The following is a 26909-nucleotide window of genomic DNA, read 5'->3' as shown; positions in this document are numbered from 1 at the left end:
TATTGTTGTCTGATTAATATGAACAACATACTGTAATAGACAGCCACTGCAAATGCACAGATTTTGAAGTGGTAGGTAAGTTACTCAAAAAAAGTAACTCATCACAAATGACTAATCACTACTCTAAAACTGTAATCAGATTACTGATTTACTGATTACTTAATCGAAAAAGTAATCACATTACTAATTATTTTAAGTTACTTTCTAAATCGCTTTTGACAGAAAACCTTTTGATTTTCCATTCCACGAATTATAAATGATGCTATATTTCCTCCTTGTTCATTGACTCGATAGGGGGCACACACATTTCAGCTGTCGCAAAACACAAACAGATGTGCATATTAACTTAATTAATGTTTTAAATGTATTATACATATATACTATCATTTTAGAAATGTGTAACCTAAGTAATTGAGTCAAGTCATTTTTATTTGTATAGCGCTTTTCACAACACACATCGTTTCAAAGCAGCTTCACAGAAAATCATGCATTAACAGAAAATGAAACTGTAATATCTATAAAGTCTTAGAATCATCGTGTAGTTTGATTAAAAATGACTGCAAATTGTGTATAAAAATAAATAATTAAATAATAATTGTATTTAGAACCCCAGTGAGGAAGCTGAGGGTGACTGTGGCAAGGAACACAAAACTTCATAAGATGCTGGTTAATGGAGAAAAATAACCTTGGGAGAAACCAGGCTCACTGTGGGGGCCATTTCCCCTCTGGCTAACAGCATGAATATAATGCCAATATTACTTATTTGTGTGCAGTGCAAGTCATGGTTTAAAATTAGTATACTAAGTAAGTGCCAGTGTTTAAATAAAGATTTTTTAAGAACTGTAAGATTAAAGACTAATGTTTTTGAAGTTCATCCTGGATTAACTGAAGAAGTTCACATAGATGCATTGTCCTTTGTTAGTTGGCTGGTGAAGGCTTTTGTTGGCAATTAACTGGTAGTCTATGTATTAAATTTCAAAAGTTTGGTTTAATTGATTTAATTGAAAATCAGTAACTCTTATCTGATTACAAGTATTTAAAATGTAATGAGTTACACTACTTTTTGTATTTAAAAGTAATTCAATTACAGTAATTAAATACTTTGTACTGTATTTCGATCACACCTAACACTGTTTGACACATCTGATTTTTTTTAAACACCTTTTTTTGCCCTAGGATGATGGGCGCATTTGACCGTTCATGCGAGCAGCAACATTATTATTGCATTTACCGTGTGGTGCGAGCTCTCTTCTTATGAGATTGGTTTTTAGTTGACAGCTCTGGCATGAGAACCAATATCATTTCAGTGGAAATGGGGTAGCAGAACACGCACTCAAATAAGCATGTTAGCATTTGAAATTAGCCGTGTGTCAGTCAGACAGCGTTCTGGTACCGAATGGAGTCGGTACTCTGTACTACCTGTACTGTTGAAAGACTGGTATCTGTTTTGTTTACTGGCACTTAGTTTTGACATCCCTACTTGTACATTACATTGTAAATTTAATACGGGTTACTGTAGTGGGGAACCTGCAATGAAACTAAAGCTTTGGTTAAAGGGATAGTTCACCCCAAAATGAAAATTCAGTCATTGTTTACTCACCTCTGTGTACGACTTTCATTCTTTTTCTTAAAGGGATAGTTCACCCAAAAATGAAAATTCTCTCATTATTTACTCATGCTCATGATATCCCAGGTGTGTATGACTTTCTTTCTTCACCAGAACACATTTGAAGAAAAATAGAAAAATATCTTAGCTCAGTAGGTCCTGAAAATGCGAGTGAATGGAGATTTCTCTTTTGAAGCTCCAAAAATCACAGACAGTCAGCATAAACGTCATGAATACGACTCCAATAGTTAAATTAATGTCTTCTAAAGTGATACGATCACTTTTGGTGCAAAAAAAGATAAAAATTTAAGTACTTTTTAACTATAATCCAAAGTGAAGGAAAGCTTCACAAGAGGGTGGAGTCCAAGTGGTCCAAGTGGTGATGTATTCGCGTTGCCATGATACCGACGTAATTTCACGTTCTCCACTCAGTTGAGACATCCAGAATAAGCACATAAATGCACCACTGTGAGAAAGGAAACAGTTAAATACAGCTTATAGTAGATTTTTATATATCAAATGTAGAAAAATACTAATATAGAATAGCTTTGTGTGACCCAGGAGAGGGCATATGGGGTTACTAGAAGTGTGGACTTTGTGTGAGAGGGCATATGAGGTTGCTGATGTTGCTCAGCTGTAAGCAGAGAACAATGGTACTGAGTCATGAGAAAGCTCTGGGAAAGTACAGCAAAGTTAAAATGTAACACAACCAATAATCAAAGTAACTGAATGTATACTTTCATGATAAATTAATTTAAAATGTTATTTTTTGAATTAAAAGCCAAGTTCCCACCACTGAAAAGAGGTTAGAAGCTCTGTGAAATAATGGTGGGAAACAGAATCCATTGGATACCAAAGATATTAATTTTCATGCCATGAAGGAAGCATAATATAAGATTAACTAAACTGAGAAAGAGCAAGTCTGTGCTTAGAGTTAAGGTTCGTATCACATTATCTGGACAAATAATAACATTTTGAGTCCAGTGTATTACTTTAAACTAAAGTCAACTAAATAATTGGATTTTAAACAAAAGTTGTATTGAAGATAAGTGTAGTTACATTACAATAAGGTATAATTATGGCAAACACTCCACTGGAAATACTAGCATCTAGAAATCCACTGTGTAAAGAATTGATTGATAAAATCTCAAAGAAATGGGAAAGAGGAAAAAAGGTGAAACTAAGAAAAAATTTCCAAAACCAAATTCTATTTTGAACTTGAGTATGAGAAGCAAACTTTAAATGTGAAACCTCTTTACGTTCTGTCTGGTCCAGTTTATGAGAGAACAAAATTTTGAACAATATTAAATTAAACACTGTAAAGTCTTGATATCTAAATGTAAGAACCCATGATTATTTGTTTTGTTTTTGATTTCCTATGTGTTTAAGTATGTCTGGAGAACAAATTTACATGTGAGTTGTGGCTTTATTGGTGTAGACTTGATCAACCAACAAAACTAAGATAGGTAGAGTTTATTATTTTGTTAAGGACTGTCTGATGGAGAGATTGAGTGAGTGGAAGGGGTTATACCCCATACTCTGTAAAGATGGCGCGCAAATGATAGCCTGTAGAAAACTCATCTCTCTTGGTGTCTCCACTCAGACAGGGGTGCCCCGAATTTAGAAAAGATAAGTTAGCAGATTCTTTTAGTTAAGATTAGATATTTTATCTTTTATTTCCTTGTTTTAAATGCACAGTGTAGGCATTGGTTGATCATGGGTACACTGAGAAGCTGTCTTTGAGACTAAAATTAAAGGAAAATAAATTTAAGAATGATTTGGATCATTTCATGTTACTAAAATTTCTCTGGATAAGTTGATATCAGTCTTATATGACTAACCAGATTGCCATCAATGGGTTCAAAACCCATGTCTAAATTGTTCTGAGGATCTAAATTTAAATCCAGCATCTAACCACTGATTTATTGATTTGAAGAGTAAACTTGATGGCAAAATTAGAGTTACCTATTGGATTGGTTACTCCCTCAGATTTTCCAGAGAGTACCCTCACTTTAAAATAAAAAATAAAAAAAGTTAGTGGGTGCTACAAAGAAGGATTGAGTGTCTTTTTCTATTACTACTATTTATATTTGCCATATTAATCTATGAAAGTATCATTTTAGAGGCGTACAATTTCTGCACTGTGAATTTTGGTTCTGCTATTTAACTGAATAATTTGTTAAGAAATGCTGATAAGTATAAGAGAATAATAACTGAAAAACCTTATTGTTAAATTATACTGAAACATTAAGACATAAAAAATAAGAGACATGAGAAATTAAAAGTATGTAGTGTATCATACTGATAAAACTTTATGTTATTATATTAGATAGAATGGAAGTTCCTTCACCTGAGAAAGAGTAAGAAATGGAGAAAGTAATAAATTATTACTTAATAGGATTATAATATATTAATAATAAGATGACAGACTACAAGATAGTTGTTGTAAATGTAAAGCTCTGCTTGAATAGAACAGAAGTAAGTTGTATTGAATGTGAAGGTAATGTTGAAAAAGAAAGGTAAAGCTTGTGTTTTATTAAAGATTGGAAGGTTCTATGTATGTTGTTTAAATGGACAAAAGAAAGTAGGGAATGAGTTAGTTGAAAGTTCTGGAAAAGGTTTTCTTGAAGATGGTTTAAGATGAGTAAGTTTGAAAGCAGTTAGTATAATGAATTATTATAATTATCACTATTTTTACTGTTGAAGAGTAACTTAAATATATTATTGGGAGATTCTAAAATGAAAAAGAAGGAATAGCTGTAATGAGATTAGAAACAGCGTGAGGGAGTGGAATGTCCCCCCTCCTAATTTCTCCCCCTCCCTACTCTCTCTCACTCTTGGTCTAAGTTTGATAAGTGTCTGCTTGAAACAGAAACACAAGAGCAGATTTTGAAGGCACATCTCTAAGTTGTTTTATTTTCTATTGATTTGATTTTATATGTAAAATGATGTGATTTGACAATAATGTTAGATATAGTGATATGAAGGAGAGGTTCAAACAGCTTTCCTCATCATGATTAAAGATTTTATATATTCAGAGGGCAATCTAAAGTTAAGGGTTTATACTAAAGACAAAATTTGAGGAACAAACAGCAGCCATAGCAGATTACTTTTGGATTTGCGGACGAATATGGTTGAGAGCTATATTACCTAAAAATTGGAAAGGAATATGTACTAGAGTAAGACTAGTGCAAGAAATAACCATGTTAACATGGGACCCCCAAGAATCTGAAACCCAGACTGAACCAATAAAAATTGTCCCAAACAAACATAGAGTGAAGAGAGCATATCAACCAGACCCTAATGTATACATAGATGCAATTGGTCACCCAGGAGGAATACCACAGGAATTTAAAGATAGAGATGAAATATAATCAGGCTTTGAATCTATATTTGTATGGATAACTCCCAATAAGAATGCAGAATTGATCAGTTACATTTACTGTAATCAGCAGAGGTTTATTAATTACACTGATGAAGCATTGAAGGCCTTAGGTGACCAATTAGCTGCGACCAGCAAAATGACATGGCAAAATAGACAGGCCTTAGACTGGCTATTGGCAGAAAAAGGAGGGGTTTGTGTAATGTTTGGAGCTGACTGTTGTACTTATATCCCAAATAATACAGCTCCTGATGGATCCTTTACCACAGCAATGAAAAAGTTGAAAAGTCTACAAGAAGAAGTGACTACAAATGCTGGGAGAGATCAACATATTGGCAAATGGTTTGACAACCTATTTGGATCTTGGGGAGAATGGCTTACTAAAGTAGCAATAATAATAGTTGTTGTTATTTTTGTGTTGTTGTTTTGTTGTGATGTGCCTCTCCTCAGATCAATGATGGCCAATGCTGCAGCCAAACAGATGATCCATGTGTCTGAAAAGCCATCTGGAATTGACATTGGGGCCACTATATACTCCATAGGCCCTGGACTGGATGAGCTGGACAAATTCTAGAAAAAACCCTGAAATGACACAAGAATAGTAGGGAAGGGGAGCCTTTAATTTTAAACTCTTTATTTTCAATTTTCTCTTGTTTTTGGATAGCAGGGGAGTCAGTATACTCGTTGTATTTTCTTTTATAACAAAATTAGGTAACAATTTAGATTGGATAGAGTAGGCAGGAAGTTAGAGGGTATTATGTATATTATTTTGGCATATACCCCTTCCTGAAGCTATTATTTTCTTTTAAATTATGTTTGTTATTTAATCAAGCTATGTGAATACAAGGGAATGATGAAGGTTTGCAGCAGATCATTATCCATGTTATGAGGTAATGTAAACAGGAAATGTAACCAGAATTAAAAGGAAATGATAAGAGGGTTTATTTTGATTATATATGAACTTCTTAAATGTTTTAAAAAGTATTATTTGTTGTTCAAATCATCTCTGAAGGTACTATTAGCCAAATAAATTGCTGTTGAATGAAATATAGTATGCATGTTTAAACTTTAAAAACACTGGAAGTATCACTGGAGGGCCAGAGGATAAACACCACAAAATGAAGTAAGGATCGACAAGCACCTCAGTGCTTAGCAGCAAGAGCAAGACACTACTGGAGGTTTAAAAAACCCACTGTCTGCTCCAACACAACCAGATAGCACTCCAGGCTACCGGAAATGTCTGTGAGTTCCTCTGGTACCATGGGACATATAATATGCTGAAGTAGTCTACTGATATTGTTTAATCACTGTAGTATGTTAACCTACTGAAATAAGTTTAATCACTGGTGTATTCTAAATAACGCAAGGCTAACTTTGCATGCACATGCTTTATACATGAATCTGATTGCTGTTACCCTCCAGAAATGAACTTAGCTAGGGAGCGATGAGATCTTTTACTTCCTTCTAGTCAAATGTGGAGGGAGATGTTTGGTCTTATTTCTCCTCCGGAGTGCAGTTCCATAAGGGTAGTCATTGTTAGAGGAATGTGTGACCTACAGTATATTGGTCACTTGGAAGGAATGAAGGAGACTGGCTTGTGAGGTTGCACTCTGGGAAAAGGGCAATAGATGTGAGACTTTTTATAAGTCTCAAAGGAGGGAATATATAGTATATTTTTCTATATCATAGTGTATTTTTATATATCAAACATAGAAAAGTACTAATATAGAATAGCCTGGACTTTGTGTAACCCAGGAGAGGGCATATGAGGTTACTGGACTCTGTGTGACCCAGAAGAGAGCATATGAGGTTACTAAAAGTGCTGATGCTGCAAAAAACCTCGCAGCGCACTCAGCTGTAACAGAAATAATGATGCTATGGACTTTGGGAAACACAGCTGAAGATAAAGATGAAAACAACTAGTGGTCAAAGTGACCGTATTATGCTCAGATTTTCATGTTTTTATACTACAATAATTAAAAAGTTATTTTTAAAAATAGACTAAAGCCAGGTGTCCACCATTAAAAAGAAATCAAAGGCCTTGTGAGATAATGGTGGCAAATGGTATCCATGACAACCAAAAAATAATGAAGGGGCGAACACATGAAGTAATATCAGACAAGAAACTGTATAAAAGATGAGGGTCTGGACCAGGGGATTGAGATCTCAGCAGACATCTCAGGTTTGTTTGTTTTGCTCAATAAACTCTAACCTTTGACACCTGCTGGAACTCCTGACTCCAAGAGCTTTCATACAGAGAGGGAAGAGAATGTTTTTCTACGCTCCACAAGACACCAGAACATCATAGAGATTTCAGGGTTGACTTATTTCACTCAGGATGGCAAGGAGCTATGTTAAGTATCACCCTGGTAACTGCATAGCAACCAGATAGGGTTACCCTAGCAAACAAGTAATAAATCTAATATCTCTGCACCAGAATATCGTAGAGACTTTCGGTTTGACTTATTTCATTCAGGATGGCAAGGAGTCATGTTAAGTATCACCTTGGTAACTGCCTACAAACCAGATGGGGTTACCCTAGCAACCAAGTAACAAATCACATATATCTGCACCAAAACATCATAGAGATTTCAAGGTTGAATTATTTCACTCAGGATGGCAAGGAGCCTTGTTAAGTATCACCCTAGTAACTGCATAGCAACAAGAAAGTGTTACCCTGTCATCCAAGTAACAAATCACATATATCTGCACCAGAACATCGTAGAGACTTCCGGGTTGACTTATTTCACTCAGGATGGCAAGGAGCCTTTTGAGTATCACATTGGTAACTGCCTAGCATCCAGATGGGGTTACCCTAGCAACCAAGTATCAAATCACATATCTCTGCACCAGAACATCGTAGAGACTTCCTGGTTGACTTATTTCACTCAAGATGGCAAGGAGCCATTTTAAGTATCAACTTGGTAACTGCTTAGCAACCACACGGGCTTACCCTAGCAACCAAGTAACAAATCACAGATCTCTGCACAAGAACATCGTAGAGACTTCCGGGTTGACTTATTTTACTCAGGTTGGCAAGGAGCCTTGTTAAGTATCTTTGGCTCTGCTGTGCGGCTGGAGCTTGTTTTGTGAATAACACTTTTCCTTAAAGAAACTTTTGCACTGATGGAAGATTACATTTGCATTGAAGTTCCCGGCCAGTTGAGAGTGGACACTACGGATGACCGCAAAATATTTACATGCTCACACAAAGGATGTCTTTTATAAAGCTGACGGATTATGTAAGTCATGGTATATACTTTTATGCAGCCTCCGAGTGAATTGACTCGATCATCCGGGGAACCGGGATGCCGGTTTTGTTTCTTTTTGTATTGGTTCCGCCTAGCGGCTGGAGCTTGTTCTATTGAATAACACTCCTTTGGAACAGCTGTGGATTAATCTGTTCGTTCTTCGTGCTTATTCCTCCTGCTGGCTGTAGTTTGTTTTGAGTTTTTTTTTTTTTACGGGACATTTGAATGATTATGTCATCCGCTGAACTCATAACAGCTGGCTCACTGAACATTCATTTGTCTGTCCGAGGAATCTGAATGGTTTTATATCAGCTGGAATTTGTTTTGTGGAAGATCACATCCTTGAGACAGTTCTGTGAATGAATCTACACATTTTTTGTGTTCATTCTTCCTATTAACTGGGTTTATTTCACAAAGTATTTTCTGTTATGTAATTTTGCCTCACAAATTTGTGAGGCAAAATTGAGCAATGCGATGGCAAAGTTGTCGTGGGGGCTCGTGGGTGTTCATGGATCTTTTGAGTTTAGAGGGATTGACGCCGGTTGGCGCTGTCGTGCGCGGGGTTAATGCGCACGTTTTTCTTTTTTCTGTTTGTTTTGTTACGGGGGATGTTCGGGGGTTGATTGTTTCACTAATGGGGAATGTAGTCTTCATAATTTTGTTTTTCACACACAATTTTTTATTTTTATTATATCAATATGTCAACTGTTAATATGAGTGGATTGTCTCTCTCCACATGGAATGTAAATGGGTTGGGGCACCCCATAAAAAGAAGGAAGGTTATTACTTTTCTTAAACGTAAGAAATATGATATAGTGTTTCTTCAAGAAACACATCTCTCCCCACAGGAAGCTGAAAAATTTGGGAAGATATGGGGTGGACATGTTTTCTTTAGTGTTGGCTCAAGTAAGAGCAAGGGAGTCATTATATTGATTAATAAACATTTACAATTCAAATTTCTCAAACAGATTAAAGATAAATTAGGAAGAGTAATTATTGTTTTAGCTGAAATTCAAGGGCAAAGTCTGATTTTGGCTAATATTTATGCACCTAATGTTGATGATCAGGGCTTTTTTATAGATCTTGAAGGGATGTTGCAAACCGCTGGCACCCCTCATGATATAATATTGGGAGGAGACTTTAATCTTTTGATGGATTCAGTCCTTGATCATAGTGAAGCTAAAGTGTGTAAACCTCCTAGAGCAACATTGATGCTTCACAGGATGTGTAAAAATCTTGGTCTTTCGGATATTTGGAGACTTTTGAACCCATCCGGTAGGGACTATACATTTTTTTCATCAGTCCATAAGATTTATTCTAGAATAGATTTTTTTTTTATATCCAAATCCCTTATTTCATATGTTGTTGATTGCTCAGTTGGAAACATTTTAGTCTCAGATCACGCCCTGGTGAGTTTAGAGGTGATGCCACATATAGAGAAAAAGAAATCATATAGTTGGCACCTTAATGTGTCCCTTTTACAAAATCCTGATTTCCAACAAATGTTAAAGACTGAAATCAATATTTATATGGAGGCCAACTGGTCCTCGGTATCCTCTGTGGGCGTGGCTTGGGAGGCACTTAAGGCGGTTCTTAGGGGCCAGATCATACAGTATGCCTCATTCATCAAAAAATCCAAAGCACGAGAACTTGTGGAGTTGGAAGGAAATATTAAAAGTGCCGAGGCAGAGCTGAAGAGCCGAATGTCATCTGATGGCCTCAGAGAATTAACCCAATTAAAATATAGATATAATACTATTTTGTCGCGGAAAGTGGAGTTTTGGTTATTCAGGGCAGGACAGTCATACTTTGAGTCGGGTGACAAAGCAGGGAAGCTTTTGGCTAGATATATAAAGCAGAGAGAGTCTTTTTCTACCATTCCCTCAGTGAAATCTGCTGGTGGTGAAATATTTACCTCAGCCATTGATATTAATAATGCCTTTAAAGAATTCTATATTGATCTTTATAGTTCCACGTCTTCATCTACTGATGAAGATATTAGAAACTTTGTGGAACCATTAGATCTTCCTAAACTGACAACTGAGCAAAAAAACTCTCTTGATTCTGAGATAAACTTGGAGGGGCTTAACGAGGTAATTAAGTCCCTACCTACTGGCAAGGCTCCGGGGCCAGATGGTTTTGCCGCAGAATTTTTTAGATCCTATGCTACAGAATTGGCCCCAATTTTGTTAGAGGTTTATATGGAATCATTAAAGAATGGAAAGCTTCCTCCAACCATGACACAAGCCCGGATCATTCTGATTCTTAAAAAAGTTACCATCCAATCTCCCTGATCCAACTAGATGTAAAAATATTGTCAAAAATTTTGGCTAACCAATTAAGTAAGGTTATGACATCTCTTATACATATAGATCAGGTGGGATTTATTCGGGGCCGTAGCTCTTCTGATAACATCAGGCGTCTCATCAATATCATGTGGTCAGTGGCGAATGATCAATCCCTGGTCACTGCCATCTCACTTGACACCGAAAAGGCATTTGATATGGTAGAATGGGATTATCTTTTTAAGATTTTGGAAATGTATGGGTTCGGGAGTACATTTATTGGTTGGATTAAGTTACTTTATAAACACCCTGTAGCAGCGGTACAAACAAATTGATTAATTTCAGATTATTTTACTCTGGATAGGGGCACTCGACAGGGTTGCCCTCTTTCCCCATTATTGTTCTGTCTTGCCCTGGAACCATTAGTAGCTGCGATAAGAAAGGAGGATGATTTTCCAGGGGTGACAGCGGGAGGTGCGGCGCATAAGCTTCTGCTTTATGCAGATGACATTTTATTATTTGTCTCTGAACCTACTAGATCTATGCCTTGCCTCCACAGAATTATTCATTCCTTTTCCAAATTCTCAGGATACAAAGTCAATTGGTCTAAATCCGAAGCTTTGGCGCTGACAGCATACTGCCCAGAAACGGCTTTCCAGCTGGGCGCCTTCCAGTGGCCCAAACAGGGCATTAAGTATTTGGGTATTTTATTCCCAGCAAATTTGTCTGATTTAGTTAGAGTTAATTTTGACCCTTTAATAAAAAGTTTTTGAGCGATGTCAGCAGGTGGGCTTCATTACATTTATCAATGATTGGGAAGGTTAATGTTATTAAAATGAATTTATTCCAAAATTCAACTACCTGCTTCAGTCTCTCCCTGTAGATGTCCCCCTCTCTTATTTCAAGCAATTTGATAGCATAGTGAAGTCCTTTATTTGGAATGGTAAGCGCCCCAGGTTAAATTTCAATAAGTTACATAGGCCAATTGACAGAGGAGGGCTAGGCCTACCCAAGATTTTGTTTTATTATTATGCGTTCAGTCTTAGACATTTGGCTCATTGGTCGCTTCCACCTGAGAGGGCCCCTCCCTGGTTTTGTATTGAAAAGGAAGTTCTTGCCCCTATCTCGCCACTGCATAGCCTTTCGATTAAACTAGCCGGAGAGGTTAAGTCGCATCCCGTTATTTTGCATTTGCACTCGATATGGACAAAAGTGTCCAGAGTTTAATTCTGATATTTATTTAAATGTTGCCTCGAGCATATGGCAGAACCCTAAACTATGTATTAATAAGTCCCCTTTTTGTTGGTCAGATTGGATTGTGAGGGGGGTTAATGCACTTGGTGACCTATATGAGGGTGGAGTATTGAGATCTTTAGAAAATTTGGTTCAACATTTTGCCATTCCCAGATCTCAGTTTTATAAGTATTTACAGCTTCGCCACCTACTCTGCACTATTTTTGGGAGTGGCACGCACCCCCCTAAAGCGGCAGGTGCTTTGGGAGAGGTGATTGCTGCTTTTGGAAAAGGCCATGAAGCATCAGTGTATTACTCCCTACTAATTCAGAGCCTGGGGGATGAAGCCTTGACTTCTCTCAAGAGAGTTTGGGAAAAAGATTTGAATTTGGTATTGGAGGATGGAGTGTGGACTAAGATTCTTAAAAATGTCAAGTCTGTATCTAGAGATGCAAGGGTTCACCTTATGCAATTTAAGATTTTACATAGATTTTATTGGACCCCCTCTAGATTATATAGGCTTGGTCTTAAAGACACACCCACTTGCTGGCGATGCCAGTCAGAAGTTGGAGACACTACCCATGTCTTTTGGGGGTGTGTTAAGATCCAGGAGTTTTGGTTGAGGGTTCAGAGGTATTTGTGCGACGTTTTGAACACTCGGGTTTTGCTTTGTCCCAGACTCTGTATTTTGGGTGATGGAGCGGTCATGCATTTAGGGGACAATCATATAAAAAATTGGGTTCTGACCAGTCTCATGATCGGCAGGCAAGTAATTTTAAGGGGCTGGTGTATATATATATTATTATATATATATATATATATATATATATATATATATATATATATATATATATATATATATATATATATATTATATATATATATATTAATAATATATATATATATATATATATATATATATATATATTATTTTTTTGGATTGTGTGTGTTTTATGTGGGACCACAGGGGTGTTCGTTAGGGGTCAGGGTGGGATTGTATTAGTAGGGTTTAAATGTAAAATGTTGATTCATTATATATGTGTTGAGTTTTTTTCATTGTCATATGCACATGAATCAATAAAAATGTTAATTACAAAAGTATCACCCTAGTAACTGCATAGCAACCAGAGAGGGTTACCCTAGAAACCAAGTAACAAATCACATATCTCTGCACCAGAACATCGTGGAGTCTTCCGTGTTGACTTATTTCACTCAGGATTTCAAGGAGCCATGTTAAGTACTACCTTGGTAACTGCCTAGCAACCAGATGGGTTTACCCTAGCAACCAAGTAACAAATCACATATCTCTGCACCAGAATATCGTAGAGACTTCCGGTTTAACTTATTTCACTCAGGATGGCAAGGACCCATGTTAAGTATCACCTTGGTAACTGCCTAGCAACCAGATAGGGTTACCCTAGCAAACAAATGTCCGCTGTTGCATATATGAGATGTTTTAAAACTACATATGAAGCAATCATGACTATGCAAACTTAGCAAAGAGTCAGCAGCTACCAGAGAACAGATGTAACATGTTAAAGAAATTTAGTTTTCAGTCACGCTCATATAACAAGGTAATATTAACTTATATTGTCCAGTTTTGCCTACAATAATTGGTTTCCTTTTTAGTTGGTGATATGAACGAAATGACCTTTATAGACGAAAGTGTGTAAAGACAAAATCTGGTAAGTCTTTTATTAATTATGAAGGATTCGTCAATCACTCAATGAATGAGATGTTAGAAGTCCAGAATTTAAGATTTAAAGGAATAACCTGACCAGAATTGAAAATTCACTCGTTATTTTCTAACTCTAATGTTGTGTCAGTCTTCTGTGTTCTGTCATGCTCAAAAAAGGACAAAGTATCATAAAATCACAGTAAAAGTAATCAATATGACTTATTCTATACTGTATATTGATTATTTGTGGGGGGTTTTTTGTTTTGTTTTTTGACCCCTTTTTGAGCCTGACAGTCCATCACAGTCAGAAACACTATTTCCTTTTATTTTATATATATTTCCTTTCATTATATCTACAGAAAGTCAAATGGGTTTGAAACGGCTTGTAAATAGTGATTGGATTTTTGAGTGAGCTTTGTAGTTAAAATGAAGAGAAAAAACCCAAAGGACATAATGTCCTTCTTTAGTAAGAAAAATAAAGATAATGGTCAGTCAAGGCTGAAGAGAGAAGATGCTTGTGAAAAAGAGTCAGAAATACATGAAAGCTTAGAGAAAGAAGAAAGTCCAGAAGAACAGAGAGACCATGAGCAAGGTGATTTAGTTGCGGAGAGAGTCAGCAGGTCTGGAGACAGAGAGCAGGTAGACAGCAACGTGGAGAGTGAGAGCACTGAACATCTAGAGCAAGAAGATAAAACAGATGAGGCTGCTGAGAGTGAGGCTGAGTGTGACTTTGAGCACAAGCTACAAGCACTTCATCTGAACCGTCAGGTTTGTCATGGAGCTTAAAATTGTCAGTCAATATAGGCCAGTTGTCTATAGACATGTTTAGGCTGATTGAGATGAGAATACTCAGCTTTAGCTCTTTTTGTTTTTCCATAAACATTTTTGGTTTAATAATTTGAGCTTGACTAATACCTATGGAATGCTAAATAATTATTCACTGTGACTCTTTCATCTTACACAGATATCTCCAAGAGTAGAGATCATCCACCTGTGCAGCCACTCTTAACAACATATCCAAAGACATTGATGGGGGACAGGAAGAGGAGCTTCAAAGCAGAATGGTACAAGATTCATCCCTGGATTGAGTACTCCAGAATATTAGACACTGCATACTGTTATGCCTGTCGACATTTCAGCCCTCTCAACAGCCCAGTGTCAGTTTTTGAGAGTGGTTTAAAAAACTGGAAGAAGGCAACCTACAAGGAAGGGGGATTTTCAGAAAAGTGCCTAGATGTGTTATATACCTATATGTGTCACATAGTTTACAGATGCAGAAAAGTGCCTAGATGTGCTTAGATGCTAAAAATGTGTTATCATTATTGATCATTATCACACTACAATACAAAATTACTTGTCAAATAAATGAACATGAAACATTTGAGTTGAAATTGTTTTTTTAGCTTACTTCTAGAGATTGCAGTGATACATGACATGGTGAAAAATGACTTGAAATAATTCTGAAAGTAGGTTAAATGTTAAAAGTGTGCCCACTAAAAGTACAAGTGGCCCCTGCCTGGCCCCCCAGTTACTGTGGTCTAGAACCACCACTGCCTCTGATGCTACTAATATCATGTTCTACCCACAAATAAGCATATGCAGGCATTGTTTTTATCACTTCATCAGTGCAAAATAAGCCCATTCTCTGTCTGCCATGACTCAGTCACTATGGCGCTCTCATACTAGTATTATTAGGGGTGTTTATATTTTATATGCTTGTGTATGATTATGTAGGGGGGTTCGGTGGAAAGGAGGAGGCGAGAACCGGCTTGACAACTTAAATAATAATTTAATAAACAACTTAAACAAAACACACAACTATAAACACACAGTACAGCTGTCTGTAATTCTCTCTCTCTCGAACTGTCGTCCCTGGCCGCCTTTATCCCTCGCGCGCCCCATCAGGCTGATTGGGGACCGGGTGTGTCTCATTCCAGCCCGGCCCCGCCCTCCTCAGCTCTACACTCCTCCCGGCGTTGCCTCAGGCCGGGGAGCCCCCGGCATGACGTACATCCCCCACCCTTCCTCTCCGGGGGCGGGCGTGCCTTACGCCCCGACTGCCGGCGGGTCATCCACGCCTTCCTCGACCTGGGAGGAGACAGGAGGGGAAAAACAACAAAACAAAATGGCGAGGGAAAGGCCAACACGGAGCGACAGAGAGAGAGAGAGGAGAGAGAGAAAAAAGAAACTCACCGGTTCTCTGATGCGCCATCGCGTGGTCCTCGATCACTACTCCACCCTCTCAGGCGGACTGCAGCCGCTCCTCCCAGGGCGGACCGTAGTCAGACCTCCGACCCTCAGCAGACAGAACGCCCCTCCGCGTTCCCGGCGTCCTGTGGGGACACTCCTCCGCCCCTGGCAGCGGCCCTACCACTCCAGGCGGTCGGGGAGTCGCTTCCCTCCTCCCCCCGCGGACGGCGGTCTTCTCTCGACCCCTCCGCGTTCCCGGGGGATGGCAGGGCACTCCTCCGCCCCTGGCAGCAGCTCCCTCGCTCCAGGCGGTCAGGGAGTCCCGTCCCCACTCGCCTCGCGGACGGCGGCCATTCCCCGCGTCCGGGTGGTCGGGCTACTCCGTCCCCCGTCGGACGGCAGCGGCACTCCCCTGAGTGGACGGCAGTGTCGAGGACTCTGCGACGGGAATCCCTCCTCCTTCCCGGGTTTCGGCACCAGTGTAAGGGGGTTCGGTGGAAAGGAGGAGGCGAGAACCGGCTTGACAACTTAAATAATAATTTAATAAACAACTTAAACAAAACACACAACTATAAACACACAGTACAGCTGTCTGTAATTCTCTCTCTCTTGAACTGTCGTCCCCGGCCGCCTTTATCCCTCGCGTGCCCCATCAGGCTGATTGGGGACTGGGTGTGTCTCATTCCAGCCCGGCCCCGCCCTCCTCGGCTCTACAGATTATTACGCAGGGGCCTATACCATGAAGCCGGTTTAGGTGGCTAGCCAGGTAAGTTTCTGTTTAGTTTGTGCCAGCCCTGGGTTTTAGGCATCATGAAAGTGGTGGCACCATGAAAGTGGCTCGGTGTTCATCGCCATAGTAACTTACGCTCCACGGCTAACCTGCTCCAGGGCAGTTTATTTTCTGGGTAAGAGATCTCAAACCAAAATCGGACCAATCAGCTGTGAGCAAAGTGACATATAAGTGACGCAGCTAATTCAACTTAGTGTCTGTTAATCCTGTGGACATCTCAGTGCAAATTGTAAGAAGAGCACTTCACAGAGAAAGAGTTTTTAGTGATAGATAAAATCCCCTGGCTTTCCCTGATACTTGCATGAAAGATATCGATTTTCCGTGGATGGAATCTCATATTTTTGTCAACTTCTTGAGCCGCACATTAAAATTGTTACTCGTCGAAGCCATTCCCTTACTGCACCACAAATGGTATGTATTGCATTGCGGTTTTGCGGTCAGTGATGCAGAGAACCTGGGAAAAAACACGGTATGTTGAGCCATTCACAAGGTGGTCCTCGCACTGCAGGGGTACATTGACATTTCATTGTGTTCTAGACTTTTATCTACCTTGTCTATAAAAGAGGGCTTCTATAAAATAGCTGGTAAGATACATTGATACAGTGACTTCACATTAACTAATTTAGCCTTTTACATTGCTAATTTAACCTTTTACATTCACTTTTTTTTTCTAAAAGCAAATTTCACTTAGAGAGCACCTAAACAATGTATCATACAATACAGTACATATTAAGAATGATCAATAATAAGTCATTTAAAAAAAAAAAAAACTGCTGTGATCTTTTGAAAGGATAGAGTCATAGGAGCAATAGACTGCATACATGTTGCAATCTCCACAGCTCTAGGAGAACATGGGGCTGATTTTGTGAATAGAAAGTCCTTTCACAGCCTTAATGTTCAGGTAGGCCAATTGTACTAGTGAGTTGATTTGTCTTTTCAATGAGATTAATTTTGACAGGAAACTTTCAATTTATAGTAATGTTAACACCTATGGCACTAACCTATGGTACATTTCATCTGCAGATGACTTGTGATCATGAATGTATGATCACAAGCTTGGATGCCAAATGGCCTGGCTCAGTGCATGACTCACAAATTGTCCGGGAGTCTGTGTTGTGTCAGCGCTTTGAGGAAGGTAAGCTAAATTGGGAAAAGTACAGAATACTTTAAAGGAATGGATTGTGACACAGCAAAACCTATACAATTTTCCCTTTTCTGTTCTATGACAGGGCTATTTGATGGCCTGTTGGTGGGAGATGGGTTATGCATGCCAGAGGTTTTTGCTAACCCCCTATCCTGACCCTCAGACAAGACCACAGAACCACTTCAATGTGGCCCTCAGTCAAACCAGGGTCAGGATCGAGATGACCTTTGGCACGCTTCAACTGTCTTCAATGCTTACGAATGTCACCAGAGTGGGCATCACAGATAGTGGCTGCACAATGTTGCCACTATCAGAAAGGAGCAAGTGCCACCACATAACCAACTTCCCCCTGATGAGATTGACCCTATTACACTCGACCACCCAGCTGGCACAGCAGCCAGAGATGCCATTACCACACAATATTTCACTTAAAAATTGAATAAAAGCACACTGGAACTCCAAATAGGTCTCAAACGATTTTATTGGTTTTCATGTGGCTAGAGAGAGTGAGAGAAAATCTGCATTTATAAATATTCATACTCTTCATACTAAAATGTTGCATGATTAAATAAGTTCACATACTGAGATCTGTTTTTCCAGCTGTTCAATCTCCAATTTAATTTTTTTTAATTTGGAGCCTCCTTAACTCACAATCCAACTCCTTTAGTGTGCAGTCTAGTTCCGGAATCCTTTTATAAAAGGCCCTGAAAGAGTCTGTTTCCACCTGAACAAATAAATATAATCATTACAAGTTTTGTGTAGGTTAATCAAATCGCAGAATGTGGCATTAGTTCGTACAAACACAGGACTGACTGTAATTTATGTAAAGGGATTAAAGCATTACCTTGTTCACATTGCTTCTGTAACCCATGGAGGTAGAGGCTTCAGTTTCTGGGGCAGGCTGTGCAATCCTACAATAAAAGAGACACAAGTGTAAGGGCCAATAACTTAAAATAAATGTTCATATTCAAATGTGTGCCATAATGAATAGCCCAGTGCATTTACCTCTGCAACTCTCTCAGAGCATACAGATAGTGTATCTTCATCATTTGCGTCACCCTAATAAATAAAAGTAAGACCATGTAAAGGATAACTATAAGGCAGGTTATGTTCAAGCACTGTGTTCTGTCTGCTGCATACTGACCTCTGTGTGGGACACTGGCTTCAACAGGGTCACTGTATTTCCCTCAACTGCAGAACATGCAGTCAGCCATATTTATTTAAAACAGTTAATAAATAAGAAGTCATGCATTACACACATACCCAGTGTCACTTGCTTGGAGGAGCCAGCACCAGGGTCAGAATGTGCGGCATCTTGAACCCCATCCATGATCGGCCGCCCCTTATTACCACTCAGAGCCAACTCCTCCACCACAGTGTATTCTGGAGGAGATGGCCCCCCCCCCCTAGTTTTGTGAATTTCACACTTCTTTCTGTTTGCTGCAAACGTGTTTGTGATCAAATGTACACACAAAAATAATAATAAAAAAAAAGGTTGTGGCAAATACTCACCACTTTTAATTATATTTTTATATTTTGTCTTGATCTGCTGCCAAGAACGTTTGGAGTTGCATCTAAAAATAATGAAGATTAAGCTTTCTTAGGGCATACATACCAAATATATACATACAAATATTATATATATATATATATATATATATATATATATATATATATATATATATATATATATATATATATATTACACACACAAACACTTTATATATAATATTACACACACACACACACACACACACACACACACACACACACATACATCATATTACATGTATATATAATTTATTTGTTTAACTTACACATTAACACAATCAGAAATCTTTTTCCAACAGTTCACTCTTGCTTTGGCAGCAGAAACAGTATTACTCCATGCCTGTAATATATTTTTGTATTCTTCATATTTGTGCATGATTATTTCCTGCTCATCAGCGGAGAAATAAACGGATCTCGCCCTATCCATGTTGAAGGCAATTGGTTGTTCAGTGCCGACATCATGCTTTTATGTGCATGCACTCATGGACTAATCATAGCTTAAGGATCAAAGCCTGAGTTGACAGAGAAAGTTGATGAGCAGCGTCATGGTACCAATAGTCAACTCGAAACTAATCCCGTAACCCTGAGTTTGTTAAACTATCATCATGGTACAGGCCCCAGATGATTCAGAGATTCTATCCAACAACATAATTAAAACATTTCTCTTGCTCAACTCATTTCATCCTAGCTTTAAAAGTCTAAGCAGACAAAGACCACTCTCCACTAATGCAAACTAAGCTTCTCCCATCTGTGTTGACCCAGTGGCTGCAATGGTGGCAGTGCCATCCTTTTTGTCACTAATTTCTGTTACTTTCTGTTTTGTCTTTTCTCTAGATTCAGATCCCCAAAACTTCGACTCTATGCTTTTTGCAACAAATAAGCATTAGCATTACAAAGTTTTTTCCTCTACCAGTGCAAGTGCAGCCACCTCTTCAGCTGCCGTAACCCACAGTTTAGCATGGATCTTAGTCTCCATACTCATTTTGAATTGGGAGTATGTAATGTTTCTCTGATTCAAGATTCTCCTTTTTGTGCCTAATTTGCCTTCTTTACAGAAACACCTGCAGTTGCACCATCCACAGGGGTTGTCATCAGTTAACTTAAAGGTGCAATATGTAATATATTTACTGTACTAAAGCATAAAATTATCATAATATTTTATCAGAGATTTAGGAAACATGCTAAGTTGAAATACTGGCTTCTCAGAAAACAATGCTACAGCCATTATTTTCTACTTTGAAATGTCCGTTCTGGGCCGGAATTTCTGTTTGTGTTTTGGCCTGTGTGATCCCGCCCACTGCCCATTTCCCATTAGTATTGAGAAGGGTCTGGCTGCAGACATGCAGATGCACTCTCAGACATGCAGTCTCAGACTCACACATGCGCACTGCAGACGTGCACGCACTGGTTTAGGCATGTGCGCAACACATAATTTGATCTCCACGACCGTACAGGAATTATTGCCATATGTAATTTGTTTTGTTGTTATTTATTTACACAAGGATATGTTAAAGTATGCTTTTTAAGGATTAGATCATTTTTTCATAGTGTTAGCTAAAATTGCTGTCTTGATTGCTAACTGGTTAAATACACTTCATACAAGAAATCAGTAAAGAACGTATATAAACCATCTTAAGTTCATCATATCGTTTAGGTGGTGAAACAGCTGAGTGTTTTACTGGCTCTCTGTATTTACCAATGTATTTAATATAAACATTGAATCTTTCAAATAATCGAGGTCATTTCAACATTCTTCTCAGTGGTTCTTGAAAACGAGAGAGACGTGGAATATGACTCTAATAAGAATTAAAACAAAAATTAAACGAATATTATCAAACATCAGACACATCAGATAATGGTTTTATGTAGATTTCTGTCTCTTCAATTTGTTCTTATAGATGCATCAATCAGTAGTCTTAGAGGGTGAAAAACACCTGATACCACAGTGCACAACTTCACTGAAGCCAATGACTCAAAATCATTGGAAAAGCCATGTAAAAAAGGCAATCATTTTCAAAGGTAAGTTTATTACCTTACTGCAATAGTAGGTGACTCACACTTGCACAGGCACACTTATTAAAATTTGTCTTTTTGAAGATCTTTTACTGTGAAATTAAACAAAAAAAAAAATAAAAAAATCAGTTGAAAGTTCAGGTGTTTGCTTGCGCATGACAGTTCGTTCCATTCATGTTCATTTCTAGAGCAGGCTTCTCAGACCGGGGGTTCCCTATTTAATATAGGCTTTGTGTTATCACTTTAAGTGTGTAGGTGATTGCCAAACAAGTCAAAGCAGAGAAATGAAACAACATTACTCTCAAATATTATGGATATCCAGTCTATCTGTTACAGACCCCAGTTTGAGATACACTGTTGTAGATATTGATGTGTGCAGGAAGGTTGTTATTTTACACCAAAACTTAGTGTATTGCATATAGTATAATGCCTGGAAAATGGACCAAAAAGAGAGGCCTTGCTTTACAGGTAAAAAAATCTAGAATTTGAAACCATTATATATATATCAAATTTTTGTCATTCTTATGTGAAAATGCACTCATAACTTTCTTTCATTATATTTAAGGGTTTACCAGGACAACTGTATGGAAATGACTCTGGTATATTTATGTTGATGGTAAGATGTACAGTATATTTGTGGTTTATTAATACTCTGTTTTTGCCTTATACTGACTTGTTTTTCATTTATAGTCCGCATTGTACATGGTGCTGGATGCCCCGTTTGACTACACAATTGTGAGTATTTGTAATGTTTGCAGTACCTTTGAGATTATGTAATTTACAAGGGGCATTAACTGTTATGTTTTGAGAAGTTGGACATGGGAAATCTGAGGAAATGGTGGTGTGATGTTGATGGAGAACTTTGGACTGGATAAGTACAAAATTGCTTGTTTTTTGCCTTTAAATACTTAGCTTTAATGAGATTTGTATTGTGTTATTCATAGGTCCGTGTCATGATGGACCTAAAGGCTGCCAGTCAGTGGTGTGTTGAGCACTCGAATGACTCCATTGGTTCAGTTCAGCTGCCTCGGATTATTTGTATGGAGGATGAAGAAGTTGCTGAGGCCCTGGACAGGTTCTTCAGAGTTCGTGGATCATGATGCTGTAGAGCCATTGATGTTTGTTTTTACATTTATGCAGGACATGCATACATTTCTGGAGCATGTTGTTGACCAAATGAAGCTAAGGATCTACTGCTGAACAGAACAAAGTTGAGTAATTGTAATAATAGTTCCTTTAATCATGTATTTTGTTTTGTGTTAATTTGTGTATGTATTATTATAATGCATGTATTATGTTAAATAGTCCACATTGTTTTATAGTATATGGGGTGGCTGTGGCTCAGGTGGTAGAGTGGGTTGGCCAATAATCACAGGGTTGGCAGTTTAATTCCCAGCCCATGTGACTCCACATGCCAGAGTGTCCTTGGGCAAGACACTGAACCCCAAGTTGCTCCCAATGGCAGGCTAGCGCCTTGCATGGCAGCTCTGCTATCATTGGTGTGTGAGTGTATGTGTGAATGGGTGAATAAGTCACAGTGTAAAGCACTTTGAAAACCACTAAGGTTAAAAAAGCACTATATAAGTGCAGACCATTTATAGTGGTGTTAAAGGAGTGTCATGTTTTGTGTTGTTTTATTATTTATTATTATATTTATTGTATTATTATTTACTAAAGTCATAACAATCAACAACTGACTTGTGTTAAATTCTTTCTGGATTCTTTGAAATACTGGTATGGCAATCTTGTCAGCATATTAACGTATTGAACCTGACAGCAGCAGAGCTCATGCTTTAATGCTGTTAAGCAATCAATGATTTAACAATAAGTTATTATAAAGTGATACATATGATCTACAGTGAAGAAATATATACAGGTGCTATTTCAGTTTCAATTTAATTAGTATTTAATCATTTGTCTGACGTGAAACAACTTTAATACACATTACCCGCATAACACAATTTCTCTTAAGCCTGAGAAATATAAAATAGGAACGTATACAAGAAAAGGTGAATTTTAATTTGCAGCAGACATGAATTATGCATGTATTTTGTCAGTATTGCATGATTTTTATTCGCACATCCTTTCACAAAGAGACATTACACACCACGTCCCATCAGATCTTTGATCTGCATAGTAATCGGATCTTATTAGAGTAGACGTCAACATAATGTCCGTGAACTATGATTTATATAAAAACCTGGCCCACCAGTCCCAACTGTAATATTAAAAAGTCGTAAGCTCCACCGAGCTCCACCTCGTGAAACTGTCATTTGCAGATCAATTTTAAGGCAGCGCTAATAGAAATGTCTTCTTTTCGGCTGTGCTTTAGTTTGTTTGTAAACAGTAACTTCACCTATTTTCAATTTCTGACAGCGTGTTTCTGGTTTCGACATCCGAGAGTGTGAGACATCACAGCAAAGTGTGCAAGCCTGAGTTTGAGACTGCATGTTTGAGAGTGCATCTCAGTGCACATACATGAGTCTGAGACTGCATGTCTGAGAGTGCATCTGCATGTCTGCAGCCAGACTCTATTGATGGTATTTCGACACCCCGGGTTGCCAGATCTGAAATATGTTAGCAGGCAAACACAGCACGCTGTAGCCATGGAAGCCAGCAATACATCTAGCTAACACTGACAGAGTTATAAAAAATCCACGAGCTGGTTTATAATTTGCAAACAATAAAAACATTGCAAATGTATAATGTAAGGGGGTTCAGTGGAAAAGAGGAGGCGAGAACCGGCTTGACAACTTAAATAATAATTTAATGAACAACTTAAACAAAAACACACAACCATAAACACACACAGTACAGCTGCCTGTAATTCTCTCGCTCTCGAACTGTAGTCCCCAGCCGCCTTTATCCCTCGCGCGCCCCATCAGGCTGATTGGGGACCGGGCGTGCGTCATTCCAGCCCGGCCCTGCCCTCCTCGGCTCTACATATACATTAGCTGATCAACTTACAATGTAAGGCTCGTCGCTTGCCATTGTCAGTTTGCTTGTTCCTGTTGCGTGTCCTCAACCTGGCAACCCGCGTGAGCTTTGCGTCTGGGGAGGAGGGGGCAGGGGAGACAACTCTCTCCAGTATTTTAAATTTGGACTGCAGTACCCATTTTAAACACTTGATGTTAATATTACATATTGCTCCTTTAAATTCCTTCCACAGGATTGTATGCAGGTTTCCTTCCTGCTTTCTCTATTGGTGTCTTTCCAAGACTTTACAGTTACCTCTCAAAGGAGCCAACAGATGCCAAACATTATATTCACACCCTCTACAGGCATGTTTGACAAACAAACTAAAACTAAAATATAAAGGTATTAATCTCTATACCTCTTATTTTTTTTATTGTTATGAAATAGAAAGAAGCTGGCATGGCATTAAATCACAAGCAAACAAACAAACTAAAGGTGAATTAGCATGTCGACCATTCCTTCTCCAATATTCTGTCTTCCACTTCTTAGCAAAATGTTTACACATTTCTTTTATAGGTATTCGTAAGCACTTCACCTTTGCCTTGGCAGTTGTCAGCAGATTTCCTACTGCTCCTTTAACAGGCATCTGCAGATTTTTCTACTACTTCCTCCACAGGCATTTCATGGCATATTCCCTGTATTCTTTCAGCATAAGCAAACAACCTCTACTGCAGTTAACTTTCCACCTTGTAACCGAGGCAACAACCACCTAATGACTTGTCCAATAGACTCTCTAAGTTGCTTAATAGTAATAATACTTTTTATTTGCTAAAAGCACAGTTGCTAACATTTGTCATGTCTTGTCAGTCAGACTTTAATATCACTGCTTCACTAATTAGAAGGCACTCACTCTCACCCCCAGTGGTTAAGATGAGTATAGGTGCTAAACACACAACTACACACAGAAGAGCTCAATTAAATCTCAGCTTAACCCACCATTATGACAATTGTGTGATGCCACAATATTGGTTTTAAATATCTAATCTATCCACATCAAATCAAATCTTTACTCCAGTCACTCTTCCATCCTGTCGGTATTGCATAAGAATTACTCTCACGACAAAGAAATCATCAAACTTGTATATCTCACTTAAGGGGTATGTCTTCATGAGGGCACCCGCTGCATGGGCTCTTGGCCGGCCATGGGGATGAGTCCATCCTCGGGCATCCTTTTCAAAGTACACGAGACTCCTTCATTTAGACCATATGAGCAATCATGTTTAATTTACATCATGGGCTCTGCATTCCAAATAGACAGGAGCTCAGCTATGCAATTCAGATGGAGTCTTCCCATGAAAAACCTTGAGTTATGTGATGGGAGTCCTCCCCCCACGTGTTGCTGGCCTTCGTCTTCACGTTTCGCTGGGAGCGTATCTATTTTCCCAGGGTCCTATTTTCCCAAGGTCCTACGTTCCAAGAGTTCTAAGTTCTCCAGTTCAATATTCTGTTAACACACATTAACCCTCCTATTGTGTTCAGGTCAAATTTGACATGTTTCAAGTTCAAATATTTCATAAATATAATCCATATAATATTTATTTCATAAATATTAACCCTAAACCCTAACCCTAACCCTAATCTAACCCAAACCCCTAACCCTATTATATCATGGGAACATAGGACCCTGGGAAAATAGGATCCTATAGGACCACGGGAACATAGGAATGACCCCGTTCCGCTGGCCTCACAATTGGCGTTGTGGGGTGTGGAGGATTCTTCTGTCCCACTGTGTTCAGCAAGCCGGGGTCACTGTCATATGGCATCCAAATGCTGCAAGTGTTGCATTTATTACATCCGTGGGTCCACTTTCTGCTGGCATGGCTGCAGCAATGTCGTTCCCAGCTCATAACTCAGAATGTGTTTTTCCAGCATTTATTTATCTTGGCTAATGTCAGTTTATAAAAACACAATTGTTTATTGTTTGTTCATGTTAGTTAATTAACTAATGCTACTTGTACAATGTTTAATTTTAAAAATGGACTAGTATATTTAGAAATTAACATTAACCAAGATTATTAAGAATTGTTCATTGTTAACAAAAAAAAAACAAACCATAAGTTTTACCCATAAAAGTAACACAAATGCTGTTTAAAATGATTTTAGATAGTTTTAATAGACACTGCTGACAATGCTTGAAATTTCATTTCAACTACCCACAAACTGCAACTATGTGTAAAAGTTTATTTAGAGCAACAAAATCAATGAAAACAAAAAGCTGGCCAGAATGTGTGCAAAATGGGGGGAAGGGGAGGAGGAATTATGTATAAATGAAATTACATATTTTAAATAGGGCCTATAAACACAACACCTCGAAATACTGTATATATTTGTAAATAAATGTAAAGAATAAACATATACCTCTTAGAGAGCAGAGATCTATACAGATAGGATGGTTTGGTTACTTTCCAGATAACTTGCTCATATTTTCACTCTATGCAAGTGTTTTGCGCCTTAATATCGGCAGTGTCTGAATTCCTTCTCCAGCAGATTATTCTTAAAAAAACGTGAAAATGATTTGTCAAGCTCTGTTTCTGCTAATCTTTACACAAAATAAGCCTCAAAGACTCAAACAGCCACAAAGCAATATTTTTCATAACTTATTTCCTGCGTTTCTGTCAGGCGTGGTTGCGCATTATTCAGCAAGGTGTGAGATCTGTGTCTAATAATACTGTAAAAAAGAAGCCGCACTCAAATTCCCAGGAATGCTTTGCGTTATGAATAAATTACAGATTAGTGTGTACTGCTTAGCTTTATTATTGTTGATTTTAGATATACTGCTGTTATTTTATTTGTTGCAACTTTCAGTTATT

The 26909-nt window shown here is 38.3% G+C and overlaps 1 long non-coding RNA gene and 1 pseudogene across 1 annotated transcript; one reads left to right on the top strand and one right to left on the bottom strand.

Moving 5' to 3' along the window:
• The first annotated feature begins 13888 nt into the window (after window positions 1-13888).
• LOC127416010 (putative nuclease HARBI1) lies at window positions 13889-17991 on the top strand (annotated as a pseudogene).
• A 226-nt stretch (window positions 17992-18217) lies between these two features.
• LOC127415894 (uncharacterized) lies at window positions 18218-18989 on the bottom strand. Its single transcript, XR_007893011.1, has 3 exons — window positions 18565-18989; window positions 18404-18470; window positions 18218-18283 (listed from the first exon to the last, which is right to left on the bottom strand). It is a non-coding gene; the product is annotated as an uncharacterized LOC127415894 (long non-coding RNA).
• Window positions 18990-26909: the final 7920 nt, after the last annotated feature.

The sequence above is a fragment of the Myxocyprinus asiaticus genome, chromosome 25 (genome assembly GCF_019703515.2).
Source record: "Myxocyprinus asiaticus isolate MX2 ecotype Aquarium Trade chromosome 25, UBuf_Myxa_2, whole genome shotgun sequence".
In the NCBI taxonomy this organism is placed as follows: Eukaryota; Metazoa; Chordata; class Actinopteri; order Cypriniformes; family Catostomidae; genus Myxocyprinus; species Myxocyprinus asiaticus.
The sequence above is the reverse complement of the archived record's forward strand: the minus strand, read 5'-3'. Positions and strand labels throughout refer to the sequence as shown.